The sequence below is a fragment of the Melopsittacus undulatus genome, chromosome 9 (genome assembly GCF_012275295.1).
Source record: "Melopsittacus undulatus isolate bMelUnd1 chromosome 9, bMelUnd1.mat.Z, whole genome shotgun sequence".
Lineage (NCBI taxonomy): Eukaryota > Metazoa > Chordata > Aves > Psittaciformes > Psittaculidae > Melopsittacus > Melopsittacus undulatus.
Window position 1 is genome coordinate 42191551 of NC_047535.1, and position 17327 is coordinate 42208877.

The 17327-nt window shown below is 40.7% G+C and overlaps 1 long non-coding RNA gene across 1 annotated transcript in view; it reads right to left on the reverse strand.

The window, feature by feature from the left end:
- Window positions 1-839: 839 nt before the first annotated feature.
- Window positions 840-17327, reverse strand: part of LOC117436692 (uncharacterized) — a 29353-nt gene continuing 12865 nt past the window's right edge. The window contains exons 3-4 of the long non-coding RNA XR_004550033.1: window positions 12823-12882; window positions 840-1359 (exon numbers count right to left, since the gene is read on the reverse strand). This is a non-coding gene — a long non-coding RNA (uncharacterized lncRNA). The remainder of the gene's footprint in view (window positions 1360-12822; window positions 12883-17327) is intronic.

The following is a 17327-nucleotide window of genomic DNA, read 5'->3' on the forward strand; positions in this document are numbered from 1 at the left end:
AACTGAAAGATGGTCTGAGGTGAGCTGGACTTGGTGATGAATGCAGATTACAGAGTACAGATCTTGGTGGAAACACCTGAATTTGCGGTTATTTTAAGCCAGAATTAAAATGACATCCTGCAGATAGGGTGAGCTCAGGGCACCTTGCTGCAACTCTGTGTCTGCAAGCAGCAGTAACAACATTTCCTTTTGTAAAAGACAAGGTCCTCATATAAAGGCTTTAGGGAACCACCAGTGGTTGTTCCAACAGCATTTCTAGGCTAAATAAAGACGTGCTCAGAACCCTCTTTTTAAAAGCTGTCCACCCCATTTTCAGCCTCACTCAGTTTACAGCACCAAGTTTTAGGGATGCACCAAATTTTAGAACACTTAACAGGGTCCTATTACCTTTGACGTACTCCAATTTGGTAACCAGTGCTGTAACTGGTAAAATAACATCACACAAACAGAGGATGGGATCAGTGTGCTGGATCAAGCACAATTCTTGACTCACAGGTAAGTCATGTAACACAAATCTACTTGCAATGTTTTTAAAGCATATCTTAAAATGTTGCTCCTGTGTTGGCAAAGTATGGTTCATTTTGGAGGCAGAGAAACACAGACTTCTGCCTTTGCTGTTTTATTTCACAGAAATGGGTCAGAACTTAATGAGTGTGCTGCAGTTCCTGCTCTTTCCAGGCAGGATTATCACGCAAGAGACCTGTTTCCTGAAGTCCACTCTTGAGGACCTGGGCAAACTGGAGAGCAGGCAGGAAACTGCCTAGAATGAGGTGCTGCTGACAGCTTGTCTGCCACAGCCAAGACATCGTAATAAGAAAACTGATGAATGCCATCAGAAATACATACATATGGAGGAGAAATATATTTAGAACAACAGCTGTTTGGGTATCAGTTGACACCAAAATTCTAATCACAGATGCTGTGCATCCAACGCTTCACCTTGTGGCCTGGCTGAGACCTACATGAGTGTGAAGTGGCTGATGGCATTCCCACCATCACAGCTAATTATTCCATTGGTCTCCTGATGAACAGCAGGTGATGCGGAGGTGCCCAGGCATGACAGGAACACATGGCAGGATGCCGTGGAAGACATTATTGATCCAGTCACTGGAATAAGATGTTCCAGAATAATTATGATCAACGACAGGGTTTACTTACTCAGGAACAAGGGATCAATACTCAGCCAGCCAGCTTGGGAGGAATGATTCAGTGGCATAATTAGTTTCTCTCTGTGACAATGAGTGCTAAACTCCCAGTTCCACACACTGGGAGAGAAGAAACCATGCTTCTGACATTTTTCAATGTAAGTAAAACTTGCAGGGTTTGCATCATTCTGAGGATTCATGCAGAAAATCAAGTCTGTGGAGGAGACAAAATGGTTTCAAGCAGGTGAGCACAGTGTTCTCCGTTGTGTTTCTCAGAGACTCAGTGCTTTCAGGATTCACAAGGAAAGTACAAAGCCCATGTATATTTCCCCAGCTCTATTTACTGCTAAAAACCTTTATGAGATCATTTTGAAAGTTCTCACAAGAAGCAGCCCACTGTACATGGAGCACTTCAGGCGAAATGCTGGAAGAAAGGACAATAATGAGGAGGTTGTGTGGAGACAGTGTTCTCACAGGAGAATGGGTATTTGGTACATATGCTCTGAATAACTCCAAGGGATACAGCAAGGCTGCGAGAGGCCCAAGGAAGCTTAAGCAAGCAAGATAAGAAGAAGCTGTAATTCACTGAGTGATGAGAACTGTGGACTGTTGGCAAGCGTTCGAGGTCACGTTCTCACACCTGTGCTTAACCAATTCTATGTTAGTCACTAAGGGTCTTCAAGACAAGTATCCAATCATGATATGCCAAATTGCTGTAGGTGTGTGTAAGCAATAGGATATAAGGAGTTAATGCTTTGCAATAAATGGCTTTTTGTCTGATCATATTGGTCTCTGACTGAGTCCATTCCGCGGCAAGGTTGTAAATTTTAAAGACTAAATTGAGTAGTGTAAGATTACCTATTTCATGGGACATATTGAGAAACTGAGGTTTGTCAGACCTTTTATTCTAGATCAGTGTATGTCATAAGAAACAAGGAAATGCAAACACAGATAGAAGCTGAAAGCAGCAATAAAATCTGTAATTTCTGCTTGTGCTGGGGGTTTGTGTGAAGTGTCATTAACTAACTCTTTTTTGATTTAAGAATGTTTCCTTCTGCCAGATCAGTATATAAGTAGCAAAAAGTAGTTCCAACTGAAGGGAATTGCTGTTTGACATTAATCCACTCTGTCAATGAGCTCCTACAGGATCTTGAGCAAGGCTTGCAAGACATTTGCACATGCCAGCCTACACTGCAGAGTACATTCAAAGCCTGATAAAGTGGCATGCACGCTGGGCTGTTTGAGGTGAAGCAGTCAGGAACTAATATATACATGGCACAGTCAGAACTGCTCTTCACTCCTCCAAACCCAGCTCCTACCAATGCTCATTCTGGGCAGCTCTAAGTCCTACTAGGCGAGATGTTGATCTCAACTACACCAGTACAGGCTCCGAGAAATAACTGACTGCAAGACTTACTGGCTGGATGTGTTGCTTAGTCTTGAAGTTCATCTAGTTAAAGAGACCTAATAAAATCCCTCAAGTCAATAGAATGAGCTCCAGTTATCCCATGGGGAGAGTTGGGAAAAGGGACAAAAGATCAACACATGGGTGACACAGGCTCATGTTCCATGGCAGGCTTTTGAGGGAACTGCTGGAAACAGAAGTAGTGTATTGTGTAATACTGAAACTATTCCCTTAGCAGTGGAACTATATGGCAGTTAGGGTTGGCCATAGATCAGGGTTACTTTCATTTCATCAGGTTTCTCCAAGCCCTTTCACTTCCACAAAACAAAGAGTGCAGTAAATACACCTCAAGCTTCATGATGCTGCAGCTTTGCTCAGCAAGAATGTCATTTTCTGTAATGGAGTACATATATATATACATGTACACATACATGTACTTGGAGTCCCAGATTAAAACTATCATTTACTCCAAGTGCTATGTAGTGCAGGCACCTTCACATAATTGAAGATGCTTTATGAAATCAAAGCAGCAAGTACACAAAGAAATAATTAACACAGAACATATATTACCGGTATAGCCCAAACCATTCATAGAATCATGGAATCATAGAATAGTTAGGGTTGGAAAGGACCTTAAGATCATCTAGTTCCAACCCCCCTGCCATGGGCAGGGACACCTCACACTAAACCATATCACCCAAGGCTTCATCCAACCTGGTCTTGAACACTGCCAGGGATGGAGCATTCACAGTCTCCCTGGGCAACCCATTCCAGTGCCTCACCACCCTAACAGTAAAGAATTTTTTCCTTATATCCAATCTAAACTTCCCCTGTTTAAGTTTTAACCCATTACCCCTTGTCCTATCACTACAGTCCCTAATGAATAGTCCTTCACCAGCATCCCTGTAGGCCCCCTGCCGATACTGGAAAGCTGCTCTGAGGTCTCCACGCAGCCTTCTCTTCTCCAGGCTGAACAGCCCCAACTTTCTCAGCCTGTCTTCATACGGGAGGTGCTCCAGTCCCCTGATCATCCTCGTGGCCTCCTCTGGACTTGTTCTAACAGTTCCATGTCCTTTTTATGTTGAGGACACCAGCACTGCACACAGTCTCCAAGTGAGGTCTCATGAGAGCAGAGTAGAGGGGCAGGATCACCTCCTTCAACGTGCTGGTCACACTCCTTTTGATTCTGTTTATTGCTTTGTTTTACAAAGATAGCTAACATTTTTCATGCCTCATACAACAAACTTTTTTCCTCACTGACTTGGTCAGACGTTAAGAAGATGACACAGAAGATTTTTCTGATCTCATTAAGCAAGACTTGCCAGCAGAGAAGTTTGTTCTGCATGAGGTACTGTTGTATCAATAGGCAAAAGGCTGAAAGGAAATGTAACCTATCAAGGAATAAAGACGCATTTTGCAGGAACAATGTGTTGTCATTAGGTATAATTGGGCAAATGGTGGTGTGATCCTAAAAGCCTCAGTTGATCATATTCCCTTGAGTGCATTATCCAATTAGGAAAAGATGCATTGGATACGCCTTGCTTCATTGTGCTGCTGAAGTGGAGAGCAGGTGTGAGAAAACAAACAAGTTTGTAATCCTTGCTTTGCAAATCAATTCTTAATCACTCAGGCTCTTATTTCCATACCAGATTTAAGTTTTCGATATTTATGAGAGCAATTTGGCAGCAACTTTTTTGTGGCTCAAATGAGTAAGAGGTCCAAGAGATTTTTTTTAAGGCTTTTAATTACTACTACTAGTGCTTATGGTTTATTTCAGTTCAGAAACAGTAGCTATAATGAGACACCCAAGCAAAAAAGACTGGATGAAGCCATGCTGAAAATGTGACCCACACAATGTAAGTGGGTAACGTATAGTTTCACCATTTCCTCTCTCACTGCATGAGTATACAAGTATTACAACAGTAAGACTTTGGTATATAAAGCCCAACTCATTTCTTCCATTCCTGTTAAGAAGTCACTTCTACCCCCACATTATTTCACTACAACCACCATCACTATTAGGATAAAAGTAGAAGAAAGAAACCTACTGCGAGGATATTCACATGTTCACCTTTTAATTATGCTCAGTCTTTGGGACCACAGTCCATGTATCTGGCTGGTTATGGTCCAGGAGACATCTGTTTCAACAGATGTTCAAAGGAAGCCAAAGGGTACGAGGATAGGCATTGGGATGAAGAGAAGTTTTTACTAAGTCTATTGACTAGAGAATTCCATTTGAGTAGGAGAGAAATAGATGTTATCATGTATTGCCACTATGGCTGTTTTAATTTCTCTCTTCTAAGACATTTTTGTTGAAGGGTGTTAATGGTTTTGAGCAGAGTAAAGTACACCACGCATCTTGTGCAGTGTTAGAGGCAAGGGATTGGATTTGATGGACCACTGGTCTAAGACAGTACTGTATGGCAAACTGTGCTGTGAGCTGCTGAGATTGCCAGTGGCATCCCTACAAATTGTTCTGTAATCTCCCTACACACAAGTGAATTCCTATGCCTGTCATCCTCTGTTCAACAATTATCAACAGCACAACACAATAACAGCTTGATTAATAAAGCAACTTTTAATTAAAACCTAAAAGAAACAGGCATTTGACCCACCAGAGGAGAAAGTGGAAAGTACTGGTTTATTCCCTAGGGGTGAATTTCACATAACAAAGTTACTGCAAAGCTGACATTTTTGTTTCTGTGTCCATGATTCTGTAAGATTTGTGACAGTCTTTCTGCTCTCTGAAATTCTTTGCCTGAACCACCCTATAATTGCAAATGGGGTGTTGTTATCAAAGCAGAAAAAGCAGTGCATGAAGAGAATTTAGAGTTTCTTCTGATAAAACAAAGATTGCTAAATGGCAATCGGTGTGATTGCTAAATGGCAATCGGTATGATGTTTTCAGATGCCTGATACAACAGCTTCAAGAGGGAGTTTATCAACTCAGAAGAGGCAGCTCCCAGACTGAACTAAGTACAGAAAAAGCAAAGGCACTCCAGTTTGAAAGGTAACCGTCTCCTTCCAATACAGAGTTCTGGCTCAACAGTCACTGGCCTTGCTTGGTCATCACTTTGTGGATGAGGAGCATGAGAGAGCAGGCAGAAGTCTGGCTACAAACTGCCCGCAGGTGCTGTGACCTATGCCAAAGAGAGAATCAGAAATCATACTTCCTGCTGCCAACAAACACCTGAAGGCTGGCTGAGATGTGCTCCCAATGCATGTTTCATTCTGCCTTCCCCCTTGCCTCAGGGGCTGAGCACTCTGCAAGGCTCATCCACACAGTCGGTGTCTGGCGTGGGTGTACAGTTATTCCATGGGGTGGTGCTATCATTAACAACTGCAACAGTTTCTCATTTGGGTAGAAATTGCTATCTAAATTAAATGCAGAGCTGCTAATGAAACAATAATATTTACTACACACTCCACTACCTCGTCATAGTTAAACCTAATTGAGTTGTGTTCCAATTCTACCTGGAAGCATCCTGTGAAGAGCAATGTCACAGAGTGGCCAGAGAGGTCTTGGAATTCTCTCTGGCAAGTAGTAATTAAAGAAATGTTTGGGATATTTATTTTCTAAATAAGCAGGTTACAGTAGCCCTGACCCTTGGCAACATAAGCAAAGATCAACAGCACAATTTGCTGCAATTCTACAAGTACTGGCACTAAGAAGCAGGTCTTACCACATCAGGATGAAGGCAGAGTAAATATTTCAGTCTTTGTCCTAGGAATGTCTAACCCTGCGGCAAGAAGTTCTGACACTTCTTGATCCATCTGATCAGTATGCCGAGTTAGATCCACTGGGGCAATCCCTACAATTTATGCAAGCAAGAATATGGCATGGGTAGGAAAAAAGAGGAAGGAGACTATATTTTTCTGTGATTACTTGCAGTTAGATCTGACTATGCTTAATAGTCACCCAGTTGACGCTGGTCTAAAACCAGGCTGCCCCAATTCTACCCTCCATCTGCCTCCAGCCGTGTGACTCTGCTCTGTCCCTTGTACCAGCTATTAGTTGTAAAACTAATGAGTTTCTTGAACCAAGATAGAAATCTGAGAATTATCATTAACTGCTTCTTAATTACAAGGTCATAAATAGAGTATTTTAATTTTCTCCTCAGTCCCTATGCTCCCTAAAGGTAGTTTGTTCACTGTGACAGATACCCTAAGGAAAAATACTTCGCTGACAAAGAACCCTGGTGGAAATATAAGTCCTCTCACCTGGCCAAACAACCCAATAAAATTTCGTTCTTTGCTGTTTAGTGGCTAAATTAGGAAGTCAGAGTGTTCTTATTTTCAAGTCTCGTATGAGAAGTAGCAAGACTTAATTTAAAGACATCTTGTTCAGGCAGAAACACCTAAATAGTCATTGATTGTTTTTCCTTAGTTGGATGCGTGAGTCTGTGAATTTAAAAGCAGAAAGTGCTTGTTATTTCTGCTCTGTCCCTGCTGCTAGACAGGCTGCAGGACTTGTGTCAACATTGCTAGAATAAAAAATAAGAGTTGGAAGAAGTCAAGCCTAAAATGGTTCCTGAGAACCAGGAGGATTGCCCTGAATTGAGATGAAGTGCAGGCCCAGTCACTTTGCTTAGTTAGAAGCATCTGCAAAGACCCTGGAGAATAATCACCTTAGAGAATATCCTCATGTATGGACATTTAACAATAGCTCCATAGATTGGCTGCAGAGACCTGTAAAAGCCCCTTACATCTTTATGGGCAGAAAACCATCATTATGCCAACATTTGGTTGACATTAGGTTGCCAACATTAGGTTGAAACCTAAGTGTCTCTGGAAGGTGACTTCAGAAATGCTGCTCCCATCACTGGAATCTAAAAGCAAATTAAATCCTCAAATGAATATATTATGCAGAAGTAATTAGGTCCTGAAAAGAGTGAACATTAAGATGGTCATAGTGTCATTAGAACAGGACAGAAGTGTTAAGAGCTGTTTTCCACTCACAGCCAGCATTTGTATAAACACACTTCTATGCTGCCCACATCCCCCATTCCTTGAGACAGGCAGCACAGGAATAACGCTGATGCTTTCGTGCAGCTGTGTTGATCCCCTGACTGGAGGCTGGTGTACAGCACATAAATGGGCTGTTCATGCAGATTCCTACTCCTGGATGTTTGTCTAAGTATAACTGCAAAGCAGAAACTGCAAGGCTGGTCTACAGTAATGCAGGTAAAAGGAGCATTTACTCTTGAGGCAATGAACCAAATATTAATCCTTAGCTTCCATGTACGGTGACATATTTGGCAAATATTTTGATAATTTTAAATTATAAACTGTAAATTATAGCAAATTGCCTTAGCATCCCCAAAACCATGCTAAGTACATTTATTTTGGTAGTTCTTTTTAAGTGATAGCTGTGATAAGTGCTCAGTGATTAAATATTAAATACACATTCACAGGTCTCAGGTTGAGCCTTGTGAACGGAGATGCAATTTGACTGCCCTGCCAGGCAGGAGCTGTGCTACAGGGAAACATCCAGGATCGCTGAATCCCTTTGCTTGGTAAGAAGATATGTGTGACACTGCACACACTCATAAAGAGTGTCCTTTTAGCAGTAATCTGTAAAACATCTTTTAAGTGGTAAGGCTGGTTAAATTCACATTTGACTGCCATTTTATTTTGCATCTTACTAATTTCTCACAGTTTTATTCAGACTGAATTATTACTATTTGGATGAACCTAATAATCAGTTTTTAACACCTGCTTAATGGTCTTGCCTGATGACTGTGACCTGGTGGCCAGATCCTGAGAAGAAATGCCAATGAACAGAGGAGCTGCTGTTGTCGATCAGATAGAAAATTTACTCAACTGGCCCAGAAAGTATTAATAGACTATTTCCTAGTCATAAGCAAAAAACAAAACAGAACACCCAAACCAACCCCCCTAATCTTCTAGTAACACCCTATTTAATCTTATATCTTCATTAAAAAAAAAAATAGGTAAATTCATCCATACTATAACTCCACTGAAATTATTGCCTCAACTCCAACCCTGATTCAGTCTTGAACTGTAAATCAAGGGAATTTTGACAGGGTGAAATTTAGTTCTGCTAGGCTATCAAACATTGCTGGTGCCAATTTAAAACAGAAGATTTATCAACTGCTGTAGCATCCACTGAACATGCCTCAATGAGATTTCTTTGTGAGGAAACTTCTTCCAGAATCTTCAAAACTTCACAAAACTGTTAGTCTATTAGCACCACTATAACGAAACTTTCTTTTCAGCCTAAATGTCGACTTCATTTTTTAGCTCCTGTATTGCAGAAAAAAATAACAGGCAGCCCCTCGTAAGTCATTTGTTTATCTCAATGCCTTTGAAGCACAGATGTGATCAAGGACTTAATGTGTTTTCTGAAGCAGAAAAACATTAAATAACCAAAGACCTTTAGCAACCTCTAGTGCTATCAAACAAGATAATACAACATCACTCATTTAACTTGATCTTTTCACTTGAGTTTCATGGAGATAGCACCTAAACTCTGATAAAATCACGGGCTTACTCTAGTTCTGTACTTCCTCAAGGGCTGAAGCTGATTCACATGCTGTAATAGGACTGTTTCCGCTCTCACACCGAGAAAGAGGGGACCATTGTTCAGACATACCTGGCACCTAGAGGCTGACACTGTTACATACATTGTCAGATCTCCAAAAGACAAAAGTGCCAAGACAATGAGTACTTCAGCAAACCTGGCTACTTTGTCTGTATCTAGATGGGAAAGATAAACCATTGAAAACTTCATGACATAACTGTCAATTCGTGGTCATTAATCTGTTTTCAATTTTTTATGTTGTCAATTTGCCAGGCAGTTGCAAACTCTGAACAATAGAAATCAGTGGTAACAAAGCTGTTGTCCTGCACACAGCTAAAGTATTATACTAGGAAGGTCCAAACAATAACACAATGTAGTCACAATTCTGAAGCAGGAAGCCCAAATAAGCCGTGATTTATTGTGTGATCAGATGCTGGTTTACCTTATGAGGTCCCCAAACTCTCTACTACAGTCTATCACTGACCTTGTCACTAAGTGGTCTGCACCTACCAGAGAGTAAGACTTCATGACTTTGCAATTTAAGTCTGCTATGATTTCCTGTGTGATCAGATACTGGTTTACCTCAGAGGTTCCCATCACCGATAGACGCAAACTTCTGCTGGAGATGAGATGCTTAATATAACCCAGTTCCAGCTGAACTATGCAACACAGTCACAGATGTGGGTATCGTTAAGTTGGTATCAGTTTAGCACTGTTTTTGGGTACTGACCAGTGCTATCTATGTACCTTCAAGTAAAGTGCTACATGCCTTCTTCCTTCCTATGCAAGCATGTATTTATACAACTACTTTGCTCAGTATCTGGCATCATACAGAAATGAAAGTGATTCTAATGAAGATGGAGCTCCTGTTTGTCAATAAAGCACAAGTAGTTGTAAAAGGTCAATAAGATTTACTGTGGTGTTGGCTTAGAGATCATTTGTTATTCAAGTGACAAAGGTACTGTGTTTATAAAGTACAGCTGGTGATCAATGGCACTATGTTTATCAGGCAATCCTTGGCATTTCCATCATTTCTCTGTGCAATAAGACTTCAGCTTCACTCACTCAACATGAGCCGCGGAGGCTCACAAAGAATTACAGATTATTGCTGAGATCTTCCAGAAAGGATTTTAAGAACAGTCTATTCGCATCTTGTTCTTGATAAGCCATTTCAAATGCCAAAATGGTGGCTCACATTTTTTTATAATAGCTACAAAGATGTAGTGCTATGAAACGTTTAACTCCACATCTCCCATGATGCCTTTGAATCAGTCATGGAAATGAAGGTCTAAAAAACTTCAAAGAATATTTGTTACTTTTTATAGTTGCTTTACTTCTTTTGTAACTGTTTCTAGATCCACAAGCATCTTCTAGGTAACCTACAGATCATCACGGAGCAAATTTAACAAAGGGATTGCTTTCATTAATGACTTTTCCCTTTGAAGTTGTTCTAAACCCTGCATTGTCTTGTACCACAAGTTGAAAATCACCAATAGCTATCTGTGCATTCAAGGATATTAAGACCATCACTAGTCATTCCAGGAATGCATTCAAAAATTCCATCATACCATATAGGTGCCAACACAGAATGTTTCAAATCTGGTTACAGCTATAGACAAGGAAATTAAGACACCTGGAGGAGAAAACTGCTTATTATTGGTTTGTAGAAAGAATCATGTGAAATTGCTCATTTAACAGGAGGGGCAATAACATCATCATTTGTGGGTGAAGAAAAGTGCTCATACTACAAACAGTCACACCAAAGCTTCACTGGAGTCCAACCAAACACAACTTTTCTACTTACCATTTTTTTGACTTAAATTTGCATGCCAGGCCCACTGGGCTTGGTGAATTCCACTTGCTTCCTAAAAAAACTCCAACCCAACTATTAAAAACACTTTTGACTTCTTTTGTCACGACCCGAGACTTCCAAAACATGTCACAAGCATATAAAGTCACTGTAGTATACCACTGGCACTTATTTGTGGATAGAGAACACAAACCTCAAGTATTCAAGGGTCCACCTAATTTCAGATACCATGTATGAAAAGTCTCACTTTAACTACAGCTGGAATTCTGCATTAATGCACCATTAAGAGACACAGAGCAATTCACTGGGAGAGACAGAAATAGAATACAGTTGTCCCAATTCTCAGACTCCATTCTAACCAAATGACCATGTGGCCTCTCAGCTTGGAGCTTATAAAAATACACCAGCTGCTTCAGTTTGCATCTGTAAACCATTATCTAACTGTTTTAATATGTATCTTTGTTCATATACAGGCTCTGCTGAAAAGGCCCACAGGGAATGGGGTGACAGAAGAGTTGAGAAGCACGGAGACTTTGTGCCTCACAGTCTTCTCAGTAGAAGCAGGTATCAAATGACTCAAGAAACTTTTACTCCAGTGCTACATGCTCATTCACTCAGCTTCCCTGGGGATGCACAGTGTGCCAGCTGGGCAGATGTGAAGAAGCCATGAGAAGATCACAGAACCCTTCTAAAAGCCAGTACTACTCCTGGTCTCAGCATATACCTCACCAGACATGTATGTGTCTTTACTGTCCCATAAAGCATGATATCCAACATCTGGCCTATCAAACACCTTTAATTTTAATCTCTGCCCCCAAATGACATCTGAATACCCACTGATTCTCAGTATTGTTTCCTTTAAATGAACCCTTAAGCACCAGTGGAGAAGCCTATTGGTATTACAATGACTATGAAAGTTATAAAGATGCAAATAACATAAAGGTCTTTGTCATTATGTAGCTAGTAGCATAACAGGAAAATCATCTTACTTGAACGACTGGTTGTGGTGATCGTCTTCCTCCCTCTAATGCCTCTGTTGTGTCTAAAGCTTCATGAAAATGACTATGCATGATGGGCAGGGGAACAGTTCTAAACTGAGGACTCTGAAGTTCCCTCATTAACCAGGTAATTCACTCAACCCTCCAAAGAAGAGACTTGCTGATCTACTGTGCACTACATAATGTGCACATTTCAGCACTGCATTAGATCTCTGGTGGCTTCTGTGATTAACCAAGTACAAACTGTAGAATTTCCTAGTTGATTTCTAGCCACTAATCCATACCTTTGATACGGTGAAGGCTTGGATTTATATAACAGGTTCCACATTCACTGGTGCCATTAGTGATGAGTGCAAGTGAAAGAAATAAAAAGACCCTAACTATTCTCTTTGCTAAATGCCTTGTAGAGACAGTGGGATTAACAGACAGTCTACAGTTTCTGGTACTGTATCACTATTGTTTGCTAAGACCTTTCCATAAATGGTCCATGCTGGAATCAGAAGAGCAAAAGCTTCAGGTGTTTTCATCCTGCCGGTAATGCCAAGTGACCAGCTTTCTTATAAGCTTGTCCTTACACAGGGGAAGAAATACCAGGATAAAATGACTGTCTTCTTTCTTCTAAGTCCCTTTGAAACACTGCATCAAAGCTTACAAATCCATTGTAACCTAGCCCTGATGAGTTTGACAATGATCCACAGCTACCAAAGCTCTTGAAATAAGATATTTATGTTCAACACAACTGACATAATTACTCCATCCTCTCAGTTGCTCAATCAGTTCATACAACCACATGTGTTTAGTAGGTGTAGGTCTATGAAGGTGTATGTATATACACATATATAGATGTATGTACATAGCTGCACTTTACTCTAACTCTCTTGGGATGGACAGTTTCAGTTCTACTTCTTTATAGTACTTACCATAATGGGATTCTGACCTTGACCATTGATATGCTGCAGGATTCTTTAAAAGCTGGTAGCCTAAAAAATAAAATGACTAATCTTACTGCAGGAAGAATACCACAGGGTAAGAAATTTAACCCCTCATAAAAGTAGCTGACCAAATAACTTAGTAACCACTAAGAACAATAAAGCCACATGAAAATGTCAGGAACAGTTCATTCGTAAAAAGCACTCACAAAGTGCATATGCATAGTCACAGGTACAGAGAAATAACAGAGGGGAACACTTGAAGTAAATGTTACCTGTTTCAACCAGAGAAGCTGATACGACTGGCACCTGAGATTAACTTTGTTAGTAACACCAGATCCCTATTCAGAATTCCTCTCTACATCTGATTGCAGGTGGCACCCCCATTAAGAACAGCTGCTCTTGGCTGCTGTGTATAGGTAGGCACTGATGCAGCTGCCTCCCTGGCACGGTCCTGCCACTGGCCACAGTTCCCTCTCTTTTCAGACCAAGACGACAACTTGAAGGCAAATCACATTTACACTGCATCCTTAAAGCAAGGCTTGTGGTCACTTTACTGAATAATTTATACAGATGAACAGCTGTCTTTTACAGCAACTGAAAGCAACAATAAATAAAATTCTTACATTTTAAAAGCTGTAATAGAAACATCTGAATTTCAAGAAGATATTCTACAGCCAGCCACAGGGGCCAATTCTGGAACTTCTTACGCTGCCTTTACTCCATCTTATTTGTGCTCCCACAGTGGTCTCTGACCATTGGGCAAGCACTATGTATGTCAAGCCTTCAGGAGCTTCTGAGCCTTGTACCTTTGACTTTTGAACAAGCAGGGACTGGCAGGTGGGGGTTTCAAATGTGCTTTGTGCTGATTGCTCCCAATGAACCTGACAGGAAAACTAGCTGCAAGCTGAGGACTGGTGACTTCAAATTCCAAAGTAGCATTTTCAAATGCACCAAACACTAAATCTCTTATCAGCTCTTCTCTCACTCACACAAGTTTGTTCCCTTTCACACCCAGTTATGGCTTTTCTATCATAATGAGGATGTGTTAGCAGCAAAGGCAAAGAAACAGCAAAGAGGGAACAAATTATCATGTTATCCCTTTAATTGCTATGGGAAGTAGTGACTTCCTATTTACAAACCTCCAACTGACTTTGCAAGGTACATGACAGCATGAATCAGACTTACTTCTTAAAAGGAAGCTGGATGACCACCATTTCTATCATACCAAATCAAATTTCCCTGAATATCTTCTTGCTGCATCATGAAACTTGCCCCAGCTTAGCACAAGTATTTTTGCAAGGTATATTAAACTGTAAATTTGCTTTGTCCAATGACTAATTCCCTGTTGGAAGTGAACAAGAATCTCCTGAGTGCTGTCATCAGCTGGGAAATAACAACAGGCTGAGCAACTGGGGTGTTCTGGTGCCTGGAGGCACAGGGTCTTGCTTGTTTCATTAAGTGACATTATTTGGTTTGAAAAACCCTGGACTGTGCCTGAAACAAGAGACCAGGCACAGTGGTAATCTCTCTGAAGATGGCCACTTTATTCCCAAATTGCAGGGCTCTCCTGACTAGAAAGCTCTAGAAATAACCCTGTATAAACACTGCAGAGATAATGACAAAATAAAGAAACATTACTGTGAACCCATTGAGATCTTTAATTTCAAACTGCCACCATTCCAGAAGGAACAAACTGTGAGTTAGACTGACTCTTAAGTATACAATTTAGTTTGTCAAGTTTTGGCTCCATAATATGCTGTTTAATATTGAAAAGTCTGTCAGTTAACCAGTATGTGGGATTATTGTCATAATGCTTTGGCTTTGCTTCCGCATGAAACTATAAAACAATTCAGCTGTTATAAGCAACATGTTATACTTTTGGCAAGTTTTAATGCTATGTGGGATACTTCCTCTTCCCTCTAATTTAATAGCCTTCCCTGGCCTTTATGGATTTAAACTGGTGATGGAAGCTGTGTGCATTCCATGTGGAATTTAATCAGTAATTCTATTAAGAGCTTCCCTGCACAGAAACTAATGTTCTCATCTCATTCAATACTCATCCTATTCATTATTTAAAACAGAAGACTTAATCTCTTCCTACATTAAGTTTCCTCAAAGGATTTTCTATTAGTTTAAACAAATTCAAAAGATTAAGCTTCAACAAGTCTGTGTTTGCAAAACTACAGAGCTGTGGGGTTTACAGTTAGAGAAGAAGGTTTTGCCTTTTCTGGAAGTTAGAGTCTTCAACTGGAAGTTAGAGTCTTCAAAAGAGCCCCTTAACTGTTGATCATAAGCATTTTCAGGTCATGTTTCAAGTGATGTTCAGCATTAGCCAGCAGGGCTCCTCATGATTTCAAACCCATTCTCTAGGCCAGCTCATTCACCTGGCTTTAACTAGCAGCTACTCCCAAAAGGCCTCAGAGCTCACATCAGACACAAGTATTTCCCACCACAGGTGCTTGCAGTAGGCAACACCAGAAGCACCACAGCTGGGGCTCAGTGCTGGAAGAAACAGAGAGCACAGGGCAGGAGTTGCCTTCATTTCCCCTCCTGGATTGTATATAACCAATGACTGAAAATGAGTGGAAAAAAAGTGCTATTAGTCCTCAACAGTTTGGGGTTTTGATGAATCACAACAGGCCACATGGGCTGTGACAAGCTATGCTGCTGGCTATGTGAAGCTCCTCTCTCTGGGATGTCAGCCACAAAGGGGCTCATGTACGCTAGTGCTGGCTGTGATTACAGCAGCTGCACTTCCAAACTGAGTTCATGTGTCATTAAACCCACTAAACACTATCTAGGCCCATTTACTTAGCAAACAAAATTTGAGGACTAGGCAGATACAAGTTGTTTGGAACCCTGCCCCCAGCAATGATTAATATTTACTAAAATACACCTTTTATTATAGTCACTTCTATCATGCAAAAAGTTGAAAATTCTGGGGCATTGCAAGCTCTTTTTTAGTCCTGAGAAACAAACTTTCAGACACAAATGCCTCTCCTCAGTGTTAAGAAAGATCTGTGCTCCTGAAAGCTTCCCTGCTTTGCAAAATTATACTATTGGTCTAATAATAGGGACTATATAAAGATCATTGTGGCTCTGCCCACTCTGGCATTCTGATGTTATTAAAATCAATATGAAAAGAAGCAGGAATTTTACCTCTCACTAAAATACAGTATGTCCTCCTGCAGGGGAAACTATTTACATATTCTGATGCATGAGAAGCTGCATTTTAGAAATTATCACACAGAAAGAGAGTTGTCCATCTATTACTGATACCCATCTCCCTTATTTTCTTCCTGATTAGTTCAATTCAAGGAATGAAGTGGGAGGAGCGGCATAAATAAGCTGTGATGTTAGATTTTCCCAAGAAAACAGAAGAGCTGATTTGCCTCTCATTTCTGTTAGCAAACAAATCCTTCCTTATTTACAACAACACTATTTACAAGAAGAAGTTCAGACAGAACAGCTGAGATCTGCAGTCCTTGCAGAAACCAGTATTCAGGAAATAATCAAGAGGCTAAAATTGGTTAAAGAGAGGAGATGCTGGAAACAATAGTCCCAGGGACAGTGGACTCTTAATAAGAATTAACAGGATGCTTTAAGTACCGGGTAGAGATATTTCTCTTAGCCTTGCACACAGAAATAATGCAACAGAGGCAATCTTTTAAATGAGAAAGATGTGTCTTGTGACATATTACCAAAAAAAACATGCTCTTTTAATAAGGGAAAGCTAAGTGAGTGGAAGAAAAATGAATGGATTCTGGTCTCCCTTCCTGACCCTGCCACTACAGCTCTGTGACCCAGAGCAAAGGCACTCAAACGTTCAGCACCTCTCAATGAAACTGTTAACAAATACGATGGCAGGAGGCACATTCATTTCACAAAACAATATTTTTTATCCTATAGCTCAAGAAAACAAGAACAGTTTCCATAACAACTCCTACATTCCATGATTCCTAGAGGGATGACTATACTGAGGAAGAGCAATGTACTTCAGTTTCCCATTTCTGACCATGACCACAGCAAGGTGTCCCAAGGAAGACACAAAAATGCAGAAATCTGCCAGGGAGAACTTTCTGCCTAACTCCAGACTGTCATAGTTGACTGACTGCACAAAACACAAGTCTTTATATTCCTTAAAACAGAGATCAGGCTCGGGTTAGCAGCAGATTTTCTCATTATTCACCTTCAAGATTTTAGGGACCAAGGATTTTGTGCCTAGTGACAGACATTAGGCAAAGTGTTAGGAGCACTGACTCTGAGCCAGACAAGTACTCAGAACAAGTAGAAGACCAGCTCCTGCACTTGTGGGGAGCAAGCTGAGCTATCAATCCAAGCAACATGCAGGCTGGAAGAGGAGGAACACAAACCTCAACCCTCAGAGCTCACACAAAAGGCTCTGGCTCTGGGTTTGGACGAGTTGTCTGTCTCTTGGTTTCTCCATTTAGAAGCCCTTTCAGAAGCTGGGGTGCCCTTGAGAATGTTGTAAA